At 45.7% G+C, this 20,355-nt stretch overlaps 1 long non-coding RNA gene across 1 annotated transcript in view; it reads right to left on the bottom strand.

Moving 5' to 3' along the window:
- Positions 1-3,223: 3,223 nt before the first annotated feature.
- LOC132206644 (uncharacterized) overlaps positions 3,224-20,355 on the bottom strand; it is a 211,604-nt gene continuing 194,472 nt past the window's right edge. Inside the window, exons 3-4 of the long non-coding RNA XR_009443073.1 lie at positions 11,811-12,079; positions 3,224-3,423 (exon numbers count right to left, since the gene is read on the bottom strand). This is a non-coding gene — a long non-coding RNA (uncharacterized LOC132206644). The remainder of the gene's footprint in view (positions 3,424-11,810; positions 12,080-20,355) is intronic.

Genomic DNA, 20,355 nt, shown 5'->3' with positions numbered 1-20,355 from the left:
CCACCTTCCAGCTGCAATGTTGGAAGATCACCACATTGGGCATTGCCATGAGTGCTCCAGCTCATTCATATTTCTTCACAAAACAGAAACACAACTCATCAACAAGAATAAGTGGCAGGCAAATGAGATACATCGTACATCTAAAAGCAGTTTGTTGTTCAAAAGTGGAACTAACTTTAATTTGTATGCGTATAATAGAATCAGGAAGAATAATACAGATATAGCATGCAGCTCATTTCACTGAACGCATTTGTGCAAGTAAGTGATATCTCTGCAGTTCAACCAATTCCAACAGCATAACATTAGAGACAGAACATTTAGAAATGATACAGAAATTTCAGATACTAATGATTTAGAGGAGTACAGATGAAGATCGGGGAAACTGAACATGGTGTATACACAAAAATCCATTTCGCAAATGGAATTCCTGAATCAGGCAATTACATCTCTCTCCCTCAGTCTCAAACGGTCTTCTTCCCATTCGATTTTCTTCCACTCTCTGGGCCACCCCCAATAAGCAGTTCCCTTTCCCTCCCCAGTTTGGCCTCATGCCTTCCTTTACACGGGTATGTAATGTTACCTTTCTGGTACATGTTTGATTTTCGATGAACACACTGCACTGGTTTGTGACCAGGTCAGCCAGTTTGACCTCAAAGAATATGAGTTGCCTGATTGGTCCATATTAACAGCCCAAATCAGGGAGCCCTGGCTGACAGATAACAAGTGTGAGGGTCAGAGATGCTGACACCCTGGTAACTATCTCTGCATGAGGCAGTGCTAAAGTTGAAGACAGTTCATTTGTAAATAAAAGTTGAATTGGAGATCGACACTGGCCTCAGTGTATTTAAAATACTCATTTAAAATACATCTCCAGCACTGGGTTTGAATATTATTGTTATCCTTTTGTTGTCAAACATCTCTGTGGGCAGTGATCAGCAGGGTTATAACATGGAGATGTGGGAACAGGATTGTTTAGATTCCCTACAGTGTGGAAACAGGCCCTTTGGCCCAACAAGTGCACACCAAACCTTGGAGCATCCCACCCAGACCCACGCCCCTGAACACTATGGGCAATTTAGCATGGCCAATCCACCTACAGTGCACATCTTTGGACGGTGGGAGGAGACCGGAGCACCTGGAGGAAACCCACACAGACACAGGGACAAGGTGCAAATTCCACACAGACAGTTGCCTGAGGCTGGAATTGAACCTGTGCCCCCAGTGCTGTGAGGCTGCAGGTGTTTGTTGCGAACCGAGCGGAGGTGTTCTGCAAAGCGGTTCCCAAGCCTCTGCTTCGTTTCCTCAATGGACAGCAGGTCAGGAGTGAGGGGGCAAGTCGCTGTGAGCGGGTCAGGAGTGAGGGGGCAAGCCACTGTAAGTGGGTCAGCACGGAGGGGCAAGTCGCAATGAGCGGGTCAGGACTGCAGAGAGAAGTCGCTGTGAGCAAGTCAGGACTGCAGGGGCTAGTCACTGTGAGCGGGTGAGGATGGAGGGGGGAATTCGCTGTGAGCGGGTCAGGACGGAGGGGGCAAGTCACTGTGACGAGGTCTGAACTGGAGGGGGAATTCGCTGTGAGCATTTCACTGAGGCACTGTATCTCATTTCCCTCTGTCAGTGCATCCCATTTGTCTCAGTCACTGCATCCCTATTCCCTCATTCACTGCATCCCCATTTCCCTCCGTCACTGCTTCCCATTTCACTCAGTCACTGCTTCCCATTTCACTCAGTCACTGCTTCCCATTTCACTCAGTCACTGCTTCCCATTTCACTCAGTCACTGCTTCCCATTTCACTCAGTCACTGCATCCATGCTGCATAGTCCATGCTATGTATAAATGTGGTATAAAATCCTTACTTGCATGTTCATTTCCTCTTGTAATAACATGTGGCATCCATGAGCATCCTGAATCACTTGCAGTTAATTGGGAAGCCTGGTACAAACACCAGATAGCATGACAGTCCTAACAGAATGCTTTTTCCAATGCTTTAAACAGAAAGTCATGTGTGTCTCAGTGAATAAAAATCCTCCTCATTTTACCCCAATTAAATCTCATAATAAAGGGAGTATGTCTGAAAGTCGTCTCATCCGAAGGAAAACAGACTTGCTCCGGGAAAGCTGCTAAAATATATCAAGAAAAATATATATGAAATGATTCTAGAAATTTCTGCAACACAAAGATCAAAGGAAACAAGAGTTTGATGAACACACTGTTAAGTGTTGCACTTACACATCACATTTTGGAAAACAAACCACACTGATTTTCTACTTTATAAAAAATATGTTCCAAGTCTTCATTATGCAGCACTGCAGTGAACTGAAAAGGTGTAGACTTTTAACCTGCATAGAAAGCATGTGCAGAAGTTAAAACAAACAAAAAAAGCCACTTCTGTCCTAAACAGACAATATTATATTACAAAAAGGCAGGGAAGTTGAAGAATACAGCATCATGCTACCTGCAGAGATAGAGTTTTGTCTGTGTCGTAAAAAACAAAAGAACTGTGGGCACTGTAAATCAGCAACAAAAGCAGAAGTTGCTCGAAAAGCTCAGCAGGTCTGGCAGCATCAGTGAAGAGTGAGATCTGAGTAAGGGTCACAGGACGCGAAACATTAACTCTGACATTGTCTACGTCATAGTGAGTTATGTCTATTGCTTCAGCAAAATCGAACCAACTCTGAATGAAAATCAATGCTTAGGAAATATCCAAAACATCCGCTGTCCCCGTTGTGGCTTCCTCTACATTGGGGAAACGATGCAGAGGCTTGGGGACCGCTTTTCAGAACACCGACGCTCAGTTTGCAATAAACAACTGCACCTCCCAGTCACGAACCATTTCAACTCCCCCTCCCATTCCTGACAGGACATGTCCAACCTGGACCTCCTGCAGTGCCATAATGACGCCACCCCAAGGTTGCAGGAACAGCAACTCATATTCTGCTTGGGAACCCTGCAGCCCAATGGTATCAGTGTGGATTTCACAAGCTTCCAAATCTCCTGTCCTCCCACTGCATCCCTAAACCAGCCCAGCTCGTCCCTGCCTCCCTCACCTATTCTTCCTCTCACCCATCCCCCCTCCCACCTCATGCCGCACCCCTATTTCCCCTCATCCCGCTCCCTTGACCTGTCCTGCCTCCGTACCCATACTCTCCTCTCCACCTATCTTCTCCTCCATCCATCTTCCATCCGCCTCCCCCTCTCTCCCTATTTATTCCAGAACCCGCACCCCCTCCCCATTTTCTGAAGGTGGTTCTCGGCCCGAAACGTCAGCTTTTGTGCTCCTAAGATGCTGCTTGGCCTGCTGTCTTCATCCAGTTCCACACGGTGTTATCTCGCATTCTCCAGCATCTGCAGTTCCCATTATCTCTCCAAAACAAAGGCTGCTGTCTTTCAAAACCCAATCTCAGATTTTGCAGATAGTCCTTACCCTGAAAAAATACCAAATATGTATAAACAGGAAAACTGGAGGTGAAACCATTCAAAAAATTTTCATTGGCACAACAAATGTTCCAACTGGAAAAGCAGGTTAAGCACCTGTATATAAGGAAACTTTAAACAGACACTTACAGCCAACAAATGTGAGAAATATCCATTTCTTGCTGGATTACCAATTTTGCTGTTGGGAAAATAGGCCTAGGCTTAGCAATGTAAATTCAAACAAGATAGCCCTCTCTCAGAACTCAACACTCACAGTCGTAGAGTTCTGTTTTCACAGGTTGGCGTATCATAGCATCAAGCACAATACACCAAATCTTCTTTGGTACCTTTTCCTTCCATAAAACTGCTTTTAGTAGATGCGCACATAAATCATTTTATACACGTTCAACAGTTGGTAAGTTCAAGAGGCCAGTTCCAGCACTTCAACTTGCATCTGCTTCATCATCAAAACAGAACAAAATAAAGACCCACTCTTTGTAAGTCACGTTTTCCATTTTTAGTGACAAGGTGAAGTGCGAGAACTGCTCACTTGATGTTAAAAACTCCTAAGTATGTACCTATATATTTCAATTCTGTGAAATATGTGGAATGAGTTCGAGAGAAGGATTAATTTTCTTGTGCTGGGAGAGAGCTGGGACAGATAAAATAGGTTGAATGGCCTCCTCCCATGCTAAAAATGTCCATAACTGTTCTTGGCCCTGCTAAATTCAAGTGGCCATCCTTTCATTGTGACTGTGAGACGCAGCATGTTACGCTAGATGGCATAATGAAGAAATCCTTTGTTATTAATGAATTTTTCAGTACGAGGCATTCTTCCGAAGTCAAATGTTCGATATGTACCTGTTGCACTGACTTGGTTCCAAACAGTTATAATGTGGAGGTGTTGGTGTTGGACTAGGATAGACAAAGTCAGAGCTCACATGACATCAGGTTATAATCTGACAGGTTTATTTGAAATCACACAAGCTTTGGGAGTGCAGTCCCTTCATCAGGTGCGGTCAGGGAGGTAAACACACAGACACACAATTGATAAGCAGACAGATCAAAACATCCTACAACTGGTGTGAGTGGAGTGTCAGATAATAAGTCTTCATCCAGGATGTTTGTTTGTTTGCAGATATTTTGTTGAAGAAACACACAACTTGTAGTTACAGTCAGTGTGGTATCTTATAAATTCTTGCTTTTGAAATAAAGGTTAAAACTCTAAGACAGATTCTGAACACAAGCCTCTAAACTACAAGTCAGAGTCTGACCTGAGATGTCACCTTTTGTACATTCCTGTTGCGCTGCCTGATTATCATGACAACACAGCACTGACATTGACTTTATAAACGCTTTACTTGCCTCTAACACTCTTGGTCACCTGTATAGAGTTATTATCTGACACTCCACTCACGCCAATTCTATGATCTTTTGATCTCTCTGCTGATAAGCTGTCTCCCTGTGGTCACCTCACGAACTGCACCTGATGAAGGGGCTGCACTCCAAAAGCTTGTGTGATTTCAAATGAACCTATTGGACGACAAGCTGGTGTCATGTGACTTCTGACTTCAAACACTTATAGAATGTGTTTTCAATCCTACCGTGACTTGACAATAAGTCAACTTCTTAAAATTTATAAAATGAGAATGTCAAGTGAAGTATGTCTAACCTTGAGCATTTAAAAAAGGAAATATTACAACCATAGTATAGTCAGACAGTAAAGACAGAAGGAATGATTGAATCGACTGTGTCTGACACCACACAATTAATCCCCCTGATGGAAGAAAGGTTGGCTGTGTTCTCTTTCTTCAGGAACGTCCAGCTAATACCACCTTACTACTGCTTGTTTTATTCATCTGATGTTCCATCTAATTCCTTGCAGTCTTGGTCAAACCTTTATGTAATTTATTCAAATTTTCAATGAAATAAATTTAACTTTATATTCCACAATTTTAACATCTCCTTTTAAGGTTTGAACAGTTCAGTTCGGACAGTGCACATGTTGTGTTATTAATTGGAGAACATGGTGGAAAAATCAAGATATATTGACAAGTAAACAAATGGCTAACTTCTGTTTCCTTGTCAGTAATGCCTTTTGAACAGAACATTAAGTTGCGCAACTATGTAGAGATAACAATTTGAAACTGGGAAGACCACTTTGTGGTCCCCACACCAATCTCTATTCACTACCTACTGATTGCATTACTCCGCCTTGGCAACAATGTAATATTACGCTTGTCTCAGCACAACCTTGGCATCTTGTTTATCCCATGATGAACGTCCGACCACACATTCATGCAATCCCTAAAGCTGTCTCTTTACATCTTTTCAATCCTGCCGACCTGTCTCTTGTCTTGGCTCATTAGCAGTGAAACCTTCATCTGGAACTACTTCACTTCTGGACCTGACAATTCCAATGCATTCCCTGTTGGAGTCCCACATTTGCCCATTGAAAACTTGACGTCGTCTAAAACTCCACTGCCCGAGTCTCACCTTGAACCAAATCCTCTTCTCTGTACTTTCTACCTGACTGATACTATTAACAGTAATTTTATTAAATTCTCATTTTTGTTCACAAATCGTTCCTTGACTATGCCTATCGCTATTTTCGTAATCTCCACCAGTCCAACTATACTTCAGGATATCTGCACTCGTCTAATTATGTCCTCTTGCCCACTCTTGATTTTAAACGGCCCACTACTCGTTGCCAAACATTTAATTGTGTCGGCTTCAAACCCAAGAAGAGACTTCCTACACCTTCAGCGAGCAAACTCACATCCCGAACCTCAACCCGAGCAACAAATCTTCTCAAAACTCGCTAACTTCCTACACCTCTTAGCCTCTGTACGTTTTCTCTTTTAAGGCACTTTTTAAAACAATCCTCTTTCATCAAGCTCTTGACCGTCAGAACTAACAACTTAATAAGGCTCAGTTGTATTCTGGGATTGTGAATACTCCTTTCAGACGCCTTCAAAGTTTCCCTCCATTAAAGAGATTTTATAAGTGGTTCAAGTCATTGCCAAGCAGAGAGGGACGAATTGGGGAGTTACTTCAAAGAGCTATGATATGCCAAACGACCTCCTTCCACACTGGCCAACTCTGATTCTACAAAAACAAAAATGATTTTCAGACTTGGGAAGATACCTCAAAAATGTCACAAGTAACCAGCTTATGGGCAGAGTCGAGCTGCTGAGATGATAGACCAGGATTTAGGGGTACCAGGAGTGATAATATGCTGAACACAATCAAATTTTGAGGTTGTAGAATGATGTGGTCTTCATCATTTTTGACACTTGGACCATTTTCCTTCCTTTCCACAGAACAAGTCAAATAGCGGCAGCACAATGTTGCATGGCCGCTCAAGCCTGCTCCACCGTCGATGATGATTGTGGCTGGTCTTCCACATCAATTAAACTTTTGCTCGTATCTCATCCTCTTCTCAAAACATCGATCTATTCACGTGTAGTATCCCTCTCGCTAACTTCATGAGAATTCATTCCAATCACTGAACTCCTAACGCTGACCCACCCCACGTCAAAAAATTCAGCTGAGACCAGGAACTGATCTCGCCTGTATGGCTGAGCTGGCTTTTAAAATGTTTACCAGTGAGAGAGTCCCAGTGAGAAACATTCATTAAAAAAATAATTGCATGGATTGCTCTCCAATCCTAAACTCTATTCAAATTCAGTTGGTTTGTGATGCAGAGTGATGCCCTGCAGAGAGGGCTCAATTGCCACACCAGTGAGCTTACCACAAAGGGTCTTCGCCTCAACCCCTCTACTTCCCTGAGGCATGGTGATCTTCAGGTTAAATCATAACCAGTTGTCTCTCTCTAAGGAGTCGCCAAATGGCGTGCTAAGACTTTACCTTTAACCCTGATAACATGGCAACAAGCAGATAACTCAGCTGATGTCACTGACTAATAGAATCCTCAATTATACTGATATTCATGTTGTGATATCATCAGAAGGCATGCTCAACTAAGTTTTAATTTGCAAATTCAGTTAGAACATAGAACATAGAACAGTACAGCACAGAACAGGCCCTTCAGCCCACAATGTTGTGCCGACCATTGATCCTCATGGATGCACCCTCAAATTTCTGTGACCATATGCATGTCCAGCAGTCTCTTAAATGACCCCAATGACCTTGCTTCCACAACTGCTGCTGGCAACGCATTCCATGCTCTCACAACTCTCTGCGTAAAGAACCTGCCTCTGACATCCCCTCTATACTTTCCACCAACCAGCTTAAAACTATGACCCCTCGTGCTAGCCATTTCTGCCCTGGGAAATAGTCTCTGGCTATCGACTCTATCTATGCCTCTCATTATCTTGTATACCTCAATTAGGTCCCCTCTCCTCCTCCTTTTCTCCAATGAAAAGAGACCGAGCTCAGTCAACCTCTCTTCATAAGATAAGCCCTCCAGTCCAGGCAGCATCCTGGTAAACCTCCTCTGAACCCTCTCCAAAGCATCCACATCTTTCCTATAATAGGGCGCCCAGAACTGGACGCAGTATTCCAAGTGCGGTCTAACCAAAGTTTTATAGAGCTGCAACAAGATCTCACGACTCTTAAACTCAATCCCCCTGTTAATGAAAGCCAAAACACCATATGCTTTCTTAACAACCCTGTCCACTTGGGTGGCCATTTTAAGGGATCTATGTATCTGCACACCAAGATCCCTCTGTTCCTCCACGCTGCCAAGAATCCTATCCTTAATCCTGTACTCAGCTTTCAAATTCGACCTTCCAAAATGCATCACCTCGCATTTATCCAGGTTGAACTCCATCTGCCACCTCTCAGCCCATCTCTGCATCCTGTCAATGTCCCGCTGCAGCCTACAACAGCCCTCTACACTGTCAACGACACCTCCGACCTTTGTGTCGTCTGCAAACTTGCTGACCCATCCTTCAATTCCCTCGTCCAAGTCATTAATAAAAATTACAAACAGTAGAGGCCCAAGGACAGAGCCCTGTGGAACCCCACTCACCACTGACTTCCAGGCAGAATATTTTCCTTCTACTACCACTCGCTGTCTTCTGTTGGCCAGCCAATTCTGTATCCAAGCAGCTAAGTTCCCCTGTATCCCATTCCTCCTGACCTTCTGAATGAGCCTTCCATGGGGAACCTGATCAAATGCCTTACTGAAGTCCATATACACCACATCCACAGCTTGACCCTCATCAACCTTACTAGTCACATCCTCAAAAAACTCGATAAGGTTTGTAAGGCATGACCTACCCCTCACAAAGCCGTGTTGACTGTATTTGATCAAGCCATGCTCTTCCAGATGGTCATAAATCTTATCCCTCAGAATCCTTTCTAACACCTTGCAGACAACAGACGTGAGACTTACCGGTCTATAATTGCCGGGGATTTCCCTATTTCCTTTCTTGAAGAGAGGAATTACATTTGCCTCTCTCCAGTCCTCAGGTACGACTCCAGTGGAGAGCGAGGATGCAAAGATCTTCGCAAGTGGCGAAGCAATTGCATTTCTCGCTTCCCAAAGCGGCCGAGGACAAATCTGATCCGGGCCTGGCGACTTGTCAATCTTAATGTTTGACAAAATTTTCAGTACATCAGCTTCCTCTATCTCTATCCATTCCAGCATGCACACCTGCTCTTCAAAGGTTTCATTCACTACAAAGTTGGTTTCTTTCGTAAAGACAGAAGCAAAAAACTCATTTAGGGCTTCCCCTACCTCCTCAGGCTCCACACACAAGTTCCCTATGCTATCCCTGATCGGCCCTACTCTTTCTTTGACCATTCTCTTATTCCTCACGTAAGTGTAAAATGCCTTTGTGTTTTCCCGGATTCCTTCTGCCAAGCCTTTCTCGTGCCCCCTCCTGGCTCTCCTCAGACCATTTTTGAGCTCCTTCCTTGCCTGCATGTAATCCTCTCTAGCTGAACTTGACCCTAGCTTCCTCCACCTTATGTAAGCTACCTTCTTCCTTTTCACTAGAAGCTCCACCGCTCTCGTCATCCAAGGTTCCTTTATCTTACCCCGTCTTGCCTGTCTCAGAGGGACATATTTACTCATCACTCCCAACAACTGTTCCTTAAACCATCTCCACATGTCTATAGTTCCCTTACCATGGAACAACTGCTCCCAGTCCATGCTTCCTAACTCGTGTCTAATCGCATCATAGTTTCCTCTTCCCCAATTAAATATCCTCCCATTCTGCCTAATCCTCTCCTTCTCCATAGCTATGTAGAATGAGAGAGTGTTATGGTCACTATCACCAAAATGCTCTCCCACCACAAGATCTGATACCTGCCCCGGCTCGTTTCCGAGCACCAAGTCTAGAATGGCCTCTCCCCTCGTCGGCCTGTCAACGTACTGCGTTAGGAAACCCTCCTGAACACACCTTACAAAAACAGCTCCATTCAAATCTTCTGCTCGAAGGAGGTTCCAATCAATATTAGGAAAGTTAAAGTCACCCATTACAACAACCCTACTGCGTCCACACTTTTCCAAAATCTGTCGACCTATGCTTTCTACAATCTCCCTGCTGCTATTGGGGGGCCTGTAGTAAACCCCTAACGAGGTGACTACTCCCTTGCTGTTCCCAATTTCCACCCATACTGACTCAGGCAGATCTTCCTCGACAATGGAAGCTTCTGTAGCTGTGATACCCTCTCTGATTAGTAGTGCTACACCCGCTCCTCTTTTTCCCCCCTCCCTATTCTTTTTAAATGTTCTAAACCCTGGAATATCCAGCAACCATTCCAGCCCATGAGAAACCCATGTCTCTGTTATGGCCACAACATCATAGCACCAGGTACTGATCCATGCTCTAAGTTCATCACTTTTATTCCTGATACTCCTTGCATTAAAGCAAACACACTTTAACCGATCCCTTGGTTCCTTTCCAGGAAAATCCTTCCCACTAGCTGGTCTACCTCTTGCTACTGCCTCACCTGCATCAACGCTCACCTCTGGTATACAGCTCAGGTTCCCACCCCCCTGCCATACTAGTTTAAACCCTCTCGAACTACTCGAGCAAACCTTCCACCCAGGACATTGGTCCCCTTCCAGTTCAGATGCAACCCGTCCTTCTTGTACAGGTCCCACCTTCCCCAGAAGGCATCCCAATTATCAACATATCTGAACCCCTCCCTCCTACACCAGCTGCGTAGCCACGTGTTCAGCTGCGCCCGCTCCCTGTTCCTCACCTCGCTATCTCGTGGCACCGGTAGTAAACCAGAGAACACTACTCTGTTCGTCCTGCTCTGCAGCTTCCATCCTAACTCCCTGAAATCACTTTTTATATCCTCAAACCTATTTCTGGCTATATCATTTGTGCCAATATGTAACACGATTTCTGGCTGTTCACCCTCCCCTTTCAGAACTTTATACACCCGATCGGAGACGTCCCGGACCCTGGCACCAGGGAGGCAACATACCTTCCGGGAATCCCGATCTTGCCCACAAAATCTCCTGTCGATTCCCCTAACTATCGAGTCCCCTACCACGAGTACTTTTCTATTCTGCCCCCTTCCCTTCTTTGCCACAGTGTCAGGGTCAGTGCCAGAGAACTGACTACTATGGCTTTCCTCTGGTAGGTCAACCCCCCCAGCAGTATCCAAAACGGTATACTTATTGCTGAGGGGAATGCCCACAGGGGATCTCTGCACTGTCTGTCTGTCCCCTTTCCTCCCCCTAACTGTAACCCATCTATCCTCGTCCTGAGCCTTAGGAGTGACCAACTCCCGATAACTCCTCTCAATTACCCCCTCTGCCTCCCGAATGATCCGTAGTTCATCCAGCTCCATTTCCCTAACACGGTTTTCAAGGAGCTGTAGCTGGGTGCACTTCCCGCAGATGTAGCCAGCGGAGATGTGTGCCACATCTCCCAACTGCCACATTTTGCAGGAGGAGCAAGCAACTGCCCTAGCATCCATACCCCACTTATCTGAACACCCACTCAATACTAAAGCAGAAAGCTCACTTCAAGTAATAATAACAAATTAATAACAAACTTATGTTCAATAGAGAAAGTTTAGAATGAACCTTACCTTATTAACTAGGTTAGAGGAGGAGGGCGGGTGGGAGACACTACAGTTGTAGAGTCTCGGGTTTAGCCGCCTTGCTGATATCTATGGTCACTGCTTTCCTTCCCGGCTGCCTCGTCACTTTCTCCGCTGCTCCCGCTCCTTCTCTGAAAGAGACAAACACCGCAGCCCGCTACCGGTAAGTAATTTTAAAAATAAACTGCTTTACCTTAGCTGCAGTCTTCCGGGTCCGTCTTGCCTCCGCTGCTGCTCGCACTCAAAAAAGTTAACAACCATTCAATCAATATTACTGAAGTACTCATATATTACTGATCGTCTCGATACAACATTCTGGTTACATCTGTTCATAAGTGAAGTGTAATGTAATTGCACTTACTGTGGTTTTATCAATGTGATCCTGCAATGAGTCAATAAGCAGGTCACCCACAGGTTGCCAATCAGTGTGGACCCCCTCAGCTGTTATCACATGAGCCTCAAGATCATCCAGCGCTTTCTGCAGTTCTTGAAGTTTCTCCAACGCCTTTTCCACCTGTTTCTGCCAGTTGCTCGCACGGGTTTTCAATTGCTCCCAATTTTCCTTCACTTCTGTTGACTGTTTGCGGACAGCTTTGGCAATTCTCTGGGCTCTCTCTTCCGGGGTAGGTTCTGGAAATATGAAGTGCAAATAATTTATCAACTGTTCATGATTTTGATCGATAGATTTTCTTTCTAAACCCCTTTCCTTTAAAAGGTCTCTCTGGACTTTCTCCTGAAATTGGGATATATAAGACTGAAGCACATCAATGATAAATTCTGTAATTAGCTAGCAGGTCGTGGAGCCATGAACAGAGAATCACAGAGAACCAATACAAAGCCAAATAAAATTCCGCAGATATTTGAAATTTGTCACTACCAAGGAAGCTTTAAAAAAGGAAAAGGATTAGTGACTAAATGGGTACAATTCTCAACAAAAGATTTGAAAAATCCTTTCAGTGTATCTTTCGTAGCTATGAGACAAACATCCAACACAAACCAACTTTCATCTTTCAGGACTGGCAAGTTAGAATGATAAACCCAAAGTCTACCCTGCATAGTTCTCTCTCGAACTCACTTAATGAGGTTGTTAAGAGATGGAGAGAGAACAAAGTGTGCAGCTGGATGAACACAGCAGGCCAAGCAGCATCTGAGGAGCACAAAAGCTGACATGTTGGGCCGAGACCTTTCATCAGAAAAGGGGGAGGGGGAGAGAGTTCTGAAATAAATAGTGAGAGAGGGGGAGGCAGATCAAAGATGGATAGAGGAGAAGATAGGTGGAGAGGAGACAGACAAGTTAAAGAGGTGGGGATGGAGCCAGCAGAGGTGAATGTCGGTGGGGAGGTAGGGAGGGTAGAGGTCAGTCCGGGGAGGACGAACAGGTCTCCGGGGCGGGAAGAGGTTAGGAGGCAGGAAATGGGGGTGGGGTTTGAGGTGGCAGGATGGGACAGGTGGGCTGGTTTTGGGATGCGGGAGGGGGAGGGGTGATTTTGAAGCTTGTCAAGTCCACATTGATACCATGGAGTGCAGGGTTCCCAAGCGTAATATGAGGTGCTGCTCCTGCAACCTTCAGGTGGCATCGTTGTGGCACTGCAGGAGGCCCAGGATGGACATGTTACCTGAGGATTGGTAGGGAGAGTCGAAACAGTTCGCGACTGGGAGGTGCAGTTCTTCAGTGCAAACTGAGCACAGGTGAAGCGGTCCCCAAACCTCTGTTTGGTTTCCCCGATGTAGAGGGGGCCACAATGGCAACAGTGGATACAGTCTACCACATGAGCAGATGTGCAGGTAAACATCTGTTTGATGAGGAAATTCTTCCTGGGGCCTGGGATGGGGGGGGAGGTATCGGGACCAGTGAATTTTAAACGTTGTGATGACAACATTTATGGATATGCAGGGAAAAGTGCTGGGTGTCGGGAGTGCTGGAGGGGAGTGTGGAGCGGATAAGGGGGTCACCTAAGGGTGGTGGGAAAAACGTCTTTGGTGGTGGGGTCGGATTGCGGATGGCAGAAGGGTCGGAGGACGACGCATTGAATCCAGATGTTGGTGGGGTGGTACGTGAGGGCGACGAGGACACTGTTTTGGTAGTTATTATGGGGTGCGGGTGAGAGGGATGAGTTGTGGGAAACGCGGGTGACACGGTCGAGGGTGTTTTTGACCACTGAGGAGGGGCAAGTTCCGGTCCTTGAATAACCCTCAACAGTTTCTCTTTCAATTCCTCCCACTTCCTACAGACAAAGAGGGTGGCCAGGGTAGCCAAATGGGCCCAAGCTATGCCTGCCTCTTTGTAGGTTACATGGAACGCTCCCTCTTCCGTACCTACACTGGCCCTCAACCCCACCTCTTCCTCCATTGCATTGATGACTGTATCGGCACCGCCTCGTGTTCCCACAAGGGGCTCTAACAGTTCATCCACTTCACCAACACGTTCCTCCCGAACTTGAAGTTAACCTGGACAATCTCTGATACCTCTCTCTCCTACCTGGACCACTCTATTTCCAACCACTGAGAAACAAATATCCATTTCAACTCCACCAATTCCCACAGCTACCAAGATTACACCTCCTCCCACCATATTCCTGCAACAATTCATCCCCTATTCCCCATTCCTTTGCCTCTGCATCTGCACTCCCAGGATGAGGTATTCTATTCCCGTATATCTCAGATGTCCTCATTTTTCAAGGACCACAACTTGCCCCGCTCTGTGGTTGATAACGCCCTCGACCGTGTCTCCAGCATTTCCTGCAACAAATCCCTCTCACCCCACCCCGCGACAACAACCAAAACAAAGTCTCCCTCGTCCTAACGTACCACCCCACCAACCTCCGGATACAACGCATCATCCTTCGAAACTTTCAGATTCTCTGGGAGGCTACGGAGGAGGTGGCGGAGCCTTTGGCCTTGATCTTTGAATCCTCAGTGTCTACAGGTTTAGTACCAGAAGGCTGGAGGGTTGCAAATGTTGTGCCCTTGTTCAAAGAGGGCAGTAGAGATGACCCAGGTAATTATAAACCCAGTGAGCCTTCCGTCTGTTGCAGGAAAAGTTTTGGAAAGGATTATAAGAGATAGGATTTATAATCATCGAGCAAGCACCAATTTGATGGGAGATAGTCAACATGGAATTGTCAAGGGCAGGTCGTGTCTCACAAGCCTCATTGAGTAATTTTGGAAGGTGACCAAGCATGTGGATGAGGGTCGGGCAGTTAACGTGGTGTACGTGGACTTCAGTAAAGCCTTCGATAAGGTTCCACATGGTAGGCTATTGGAGAAAACATGGAGACATGGGATTGAGGGAGATTTAGCAGGTTGGATTAGAAACTGACTTTGGGTAAGTAGGCAACCAGTGGTGCTTGATAGAAAATATTCAGCCTGGAGTCTGGTTACTAGTGGTGTGTCTCAAGGATCTATTTTGGGACCACTGCTGTTTGTCATTTTCATATATGACTTGGATGGAGGCATTGGTAGATGGGTTTGTAAGTTTGCAGCTGACACTAAAGTCAGTGGAGTGGTGGACAATGTGGAAGAATGTTGCAGGTTACAGGTCGACTTGGATGAACTGCAGAATTGGGCGGAAAGTTGGCAGATGGAGTTCAATGCGGATAAATGTGAGGTGATTCACTTTGGGATGAATAATAAGAAGGCAGAATATTGGGTCAACGGAAAGATTCTTGGTAGTGTTGCTGTGCAGAGGGTGTCCATCGACGTCGATCCCTGAAAATCGCCATCCAGGTTGATAGTGCTGTGTAGGCGGCTTACGGTCTTTTAGGTTTTATTGGCAGAGGGATTGATATCCAGAGCTGGGATGTCATGCTGCAACTGTCCAAAAAGCTGGTGCGGTCTCATTTGGAATATCGTGTACAGTTTTGGTCGCCCCATTACAGGAAGGATGTGGAAGCATTGGAAAAGGTGCAGAGGAGATTCACCAGAGGAGATGTTGCCTGGTCTGGAGCGAAGGTCTTCTGAAGAAAGGCTGAGGGACTTGAGTCTGTACTCATTGGAGAGAAGGTGGTTCAGAGGGGATTTAATAGAGACATACAACATGATAAGTGGATGAGATCGGGTGGACAGTGAGGGTCTTTTTCCGAGGATGATGATGTCAGCTTGTATGAGGGGGCACAGCTAAACAGTGAGGGGTAATAGATTTGAGATAGATGTCAGAGGCAGGTTCTTTACTCAGAGAGTGGTAAGGATGTGGAACCCCCTGCCTGCCAATGCAGTTAGGTCAGCCACATTTGGGGCATTTCAACAGTCCTTGGATAAGCATATGGATGATAATGGGATCGTGTCGGGGGATGGGCTTAGATTAGTTCACTGGTCCATCCAGATCATTGCAATGGGCAAAAAAGCACACCGTTGTCTCTACTTCCCAGGAGGCTAAGGCAATTCCGTGTGTCCACAAGGGTAACTTTCACTCATGTACCACAGAAAGCATCCTATCTGGATGCATATCACAGCACGGTTCCTCTAGCAAAACAATCCCTAATTATTATGCTCCTGCCTTTCTTCTTCCAGGCCGAATTGGTTCTGCTTTGTCATAACTATATTAGGAGAAAATCCACGCTCAGTCTAAGTTAATTCTTCCAACAATTCAGATACCGTGGAAGACTGAGCAATGAGTTGGTGTGTGTGTGTGTGTGTGTGTGTGTGAGAGAGTGAGAGAGTGAGAGAGTGAGAGAGTGAGAGAGTGAGTGTGTGTCTGTGTGAGTGAGTGAGTGAGTGTGTGAGTGTGAGAGCGAGAGAGCGCCAGAGAGACAGAGAGACAGAGAGAGCGCGAGAGAGAGACAGAGAGAGCGCGAGAGAGAGACAGAGAGAGCGCGAGAGAGAGACAGAGAGAGCGCGAGAGAGAGACAGAGAGAGCGCGAGAGAGAGACAGAGAGAGCGCGAGAGAGAGAGACAGAGAGAGCGCGAGAGACAGAGAGAGACCGTGAGAGAGACAGACAGACAAACAGAACAGGCAACAGAATGTGAGAGTGTGTGAGCGCCTGCATCAGACAGTGAGAGAGATGTTGCTGAGGTGGAGATACTTGAGAGTGTCGATCACCAACAATCTCTCCTGGTCCACCCAGATCGTCGCAATGGGCAAAAGCGCACACCAATGTCTCTATTTCCCCAGCAGGCTAAGGTAATTCGGTGTGTCCACAAGGTCAACTTTCATTTATGTACCAGAGAAAGCATCCTGTCTGGATGCATGTCACGGCATGGTTTGGCAACAGCTCTTCCGAAGACCACAAGAAACTACAGAGTCATGAACACAGCATAGCCCATCATGCAAACCAGACTTCCATTCGTTGATTCCACCTATACTTCCTGCTGCCTCGGGAAAGAAACTGACATAATCAAAGGCCCTTCTCACCCGCCAATTACACTCTCTTCTCCCTTTTTCTGAAGGGAAGGTATCAACAAGTTTGTATACATGTGTGAAAAGATTCAACAACAGCTTCTGCACCGCTGTTATTGGACATCTGAATAGGACACTGAAAAGTTTAAATCTAATTTTGATCTCGCTCTCTGTGCATCTTCTCTGTAGCTGTCACTATGTTCCATTTCACTCATGCGCCTTGTATGGTATGATCTGTCTATGCTGCATGCAGAAGAAAACTTTTCACTGTACTTGGGCACATGTGACAATGATGACTCAAATCAAATTGACTGTGTGCAAGAGAGAGGTGAGCGTGTGATTGTGTTCAAGAGTGCAAAGACAGTGCATGAAAGTGTGAGTGTGCGCACGACAGAATGTGTGTGCCAGTGACTGTGCTCAAGAGTGTGTCAAAGAGAGTTAGCACAAGAAGGGAGTGTTACAGCATGCATGAGGGAGTGAGAGTGTCTCTAAGAGTGAGTGAGCTTGACAGCAAGCGAACTTGCAAACCTAAGTGTGTGAGGGAGAGATTTGTGGTAGTGTGTGTGTACTTGAGAGTAAGAGCATTGGCAAAAGATCCTGCGACAGTGCATGCAAGTGTGCCACAGAATGTGTGCAAGACCGTGTACGACTGTGTGATAGTATGGAGTATGAATGAGTGAGAATGTGACAGAGTGTGTTCGTGAGAGACTGTGTTCCTGACTTTTTTGTGTGTGTGTGTAGTGTGTTTGTGCATGAGGGACAGGATATGCATGTGCAACCTAGTGTGACTGTGAACTTCTGTTTGTGCCTGTGAGTGAAGTGATGGGGGAGAACAGGGAGAGGAGAGATAAAGACTGAGAGAGAGAGGGAGCATGAGAGAGAGATGAGATGAGGAATGAGAAATGATGAGTGGTCAATACCTGGAGGAAAAAAAGAACAGCGTGTGAGCGTGAAGAGAAGCCGCTGGATGTAATATGGAGGCTATTGTTTTATTGATTGTACTGAATGAAAAGCAAGTGTCACCTCTCAGTGTTAGGGGACAGGAGATGTGCATTAGAGAATTACAGTCAGCCTTGTTCGAGACAGCAGACACGTTGCAAATGCATAGAAACTGACATTAAAGCTTTCTTATCAATGTGTAAAGAGGTGAGACAAATATGACGAGTTAATATTGTACCTTTGCGCTCAGTAAAATCATAGAATCATGAATCAGAGAACCCTTACTGTGTGGAAACAGATCCGTCAGCCCAACATGTCTACACTGCCCCTCACAGCATCCCACCCAGACCCATCCACCTATAACTCACTTCACCTACACATCACTGAACACCTTGGGAAATTTAGCATGGCCAATCCACCGACCTTGCACCTCTTTTGACTGTGGGAGGAAACTCGAGCACCCGGAGAAAACCCATGCGGGCACATGGAGAATGTGCAAACTCCACACAGAAAGTCACCAAAGAGTGGAATTGAGACAGCGGTGTAAACCAGAGCCACCGTGCTCTATATTATGCTCATTAAGCTGCAAGCATTTTTTTTAAAGCAAGGAAACGTACCATCGTCACATAATGCGAGTGGTTTCAATCTTCTATCAGCTTTGAGAACTTTATCCATATCTGCCTTCACAAGGGCAAGGTGATGTTAATGGTGAGAGACCGGTTAGTATGCAGCAGCTCGCCATGCAAAAAATTAACAGCACTTTCATTGCTTTTTTCCTAGGGGCGTAACAGAAAGACAAGAACATGAAAAAATCCTGAAATCTTTCTCCAATTTCAATCTCCAAGGGACCATCCATTCCTCAAAAGTCATAACCAAACTGAACATGGGCCTCCTGCAGTGCCACAAATGATGCCAAACGAAGGTTGCAGGAACAGCAACTCATATTCCGCTTGGGAACCCTGCAGCTCAATGGTATCAATGTGGATTTCACAAGCTTTAAAATCTCCTCTCCCCCCACTGCATCCCAAAACCAGCCCAGTTCGTCCCCGCCTCCCTAAACTGTTCTTCCTCTAACCTATCCCCTCCTCCCACCTCAAGACGCACCTCCATTTCTGACATACTAACCTCATCCTGCCCTCTTGACCTGTCTGTCCCCCCCGGGCTGACTTATCTGCTCCCTACCTCCCCACCTATACTCTCGTCTACAGTTTCCATCCCAGCCTTTTTCAGTCGCGTGTCTCCTCCACACCGATCTTCTCCTCTGACCGTCTTCGATCCGCCTCCCCCTCGCTCCCTATTTATTTCAAAACCCTCTCCCTATTCCCCTTTTCTGATGAAGGGTCTCGACTCGAAACGTCAGCTTTTGTGCTCCTAAGATGCTGCTTGGCCTGCTGTGTTCATCCAGCTCCACACTTGGTTCTCAGAGGGAGTGGTGGAGGCTGGTAAAATTACAACATTTGTGAGGCATCTGGAAGGGGATATGAATGAGGGGGGTTAAGATGGCTATGTAGCAAACGCAGGAAAATGGGACTGGATTAATTAGGATATCTGGTTGACATGGACAAGTTGGACCAAAGGGTCCATTTCCATATTCGACAGCTCGATGACTCTGACTTTATTTGCTAAGTTGGATTCAGAATGGGCTGAGTTGGCAGGAAGCAGAAGGTTATGGTTGATCCATGTTTCGTGACTGAAAGTCTGTGTCCAGTGAGGCTCTCCAGGGATTATTGTTCGAGCGCTCACTGCTGTGCTATATCAGAATGATTTAGACTTAAATGTTTAGAGGGGTGATCACTAAGTTTGTGAAACATACGAAAATTGCTGTGATGGTAACTCGTGACGAGGAGAGCCCAGGATTGCAGGGTGATGTAAACAGGCAGGTCAGATTGATTTGTGTGGCAAATGGAAATTAATCTGAACACATACGAGGTGGTGCACTTGCGAGCTACACACAAGGCAAGGGAATTCACCAAAATCCATCAACAGCATTTTCCAACTCACAACCACTTCCATTTAGAGGGACAAGGGCAAAAGTCAGATAGAATTCCTGTGTGACAACCCTGCATTTCGCTCTGTCATGACATTGAGAGTACCCACAGCACATAGACAACAGCTGTTCAAGAACTAAGCTCCCACCACCTTCTCTCTACTCGCATCATTGAATTCTGTTAACTAAATCGTAGAACTCTGTTTTTGGAACACTAATTGGGCCATCGTTATTAAATCGAAAATTATTGAAAATGCTTCAGAACTTTGAATTTGCCTGTGAAGGCAGGCTTTTGTTTTTAAAAGTCTTCCATTCAAATTAAAATGCAACACACACTCACAACGCATTGCTGCAGCAGCCAGGACATTATATTTCAAATCCTGGAGTAAAAGAAGGCTCCACAACCGATTGGAATCAGCTCAATGCTGCAGCCCAATGACCCACCGGTTACACTTGAATTTTTTGCAACAGCATAGCCTGGGTTAGAGATCGTCTCAAGTCTTGACAGACCACCAAAACTGCCTGCAACATCAAGTTAATGTACCTTGGCTCGTTCTAGAAATGTAACGCATCATCTTTGAATTCATTTCCGAGATGTTGACATCACTGGGCCTAGTTGCCCTCGAGAAAGTCAGGATGAGCTAG

The sequence above is a fragment of the Stegostoma tigrinum genome, chromosome 40 (assembly GCF_030684315.1).
Source record: "Stegostoma tigrinum isolate sSteTig4 chromosome 40, sSteTig4.hap1, whole genome shotgun sequence".
In the NCBI taxonomy this organism is placed as follows: Eukaryota; Metazoa; Chordata; class Chondrichthyes; order Orectolobiformes; family Stegostomatidae; genus Stegostoma; species Stegostoma tigrinum.
This window is presented reverse-complemented; position numbering and strand designations above follow the sequence as displayed.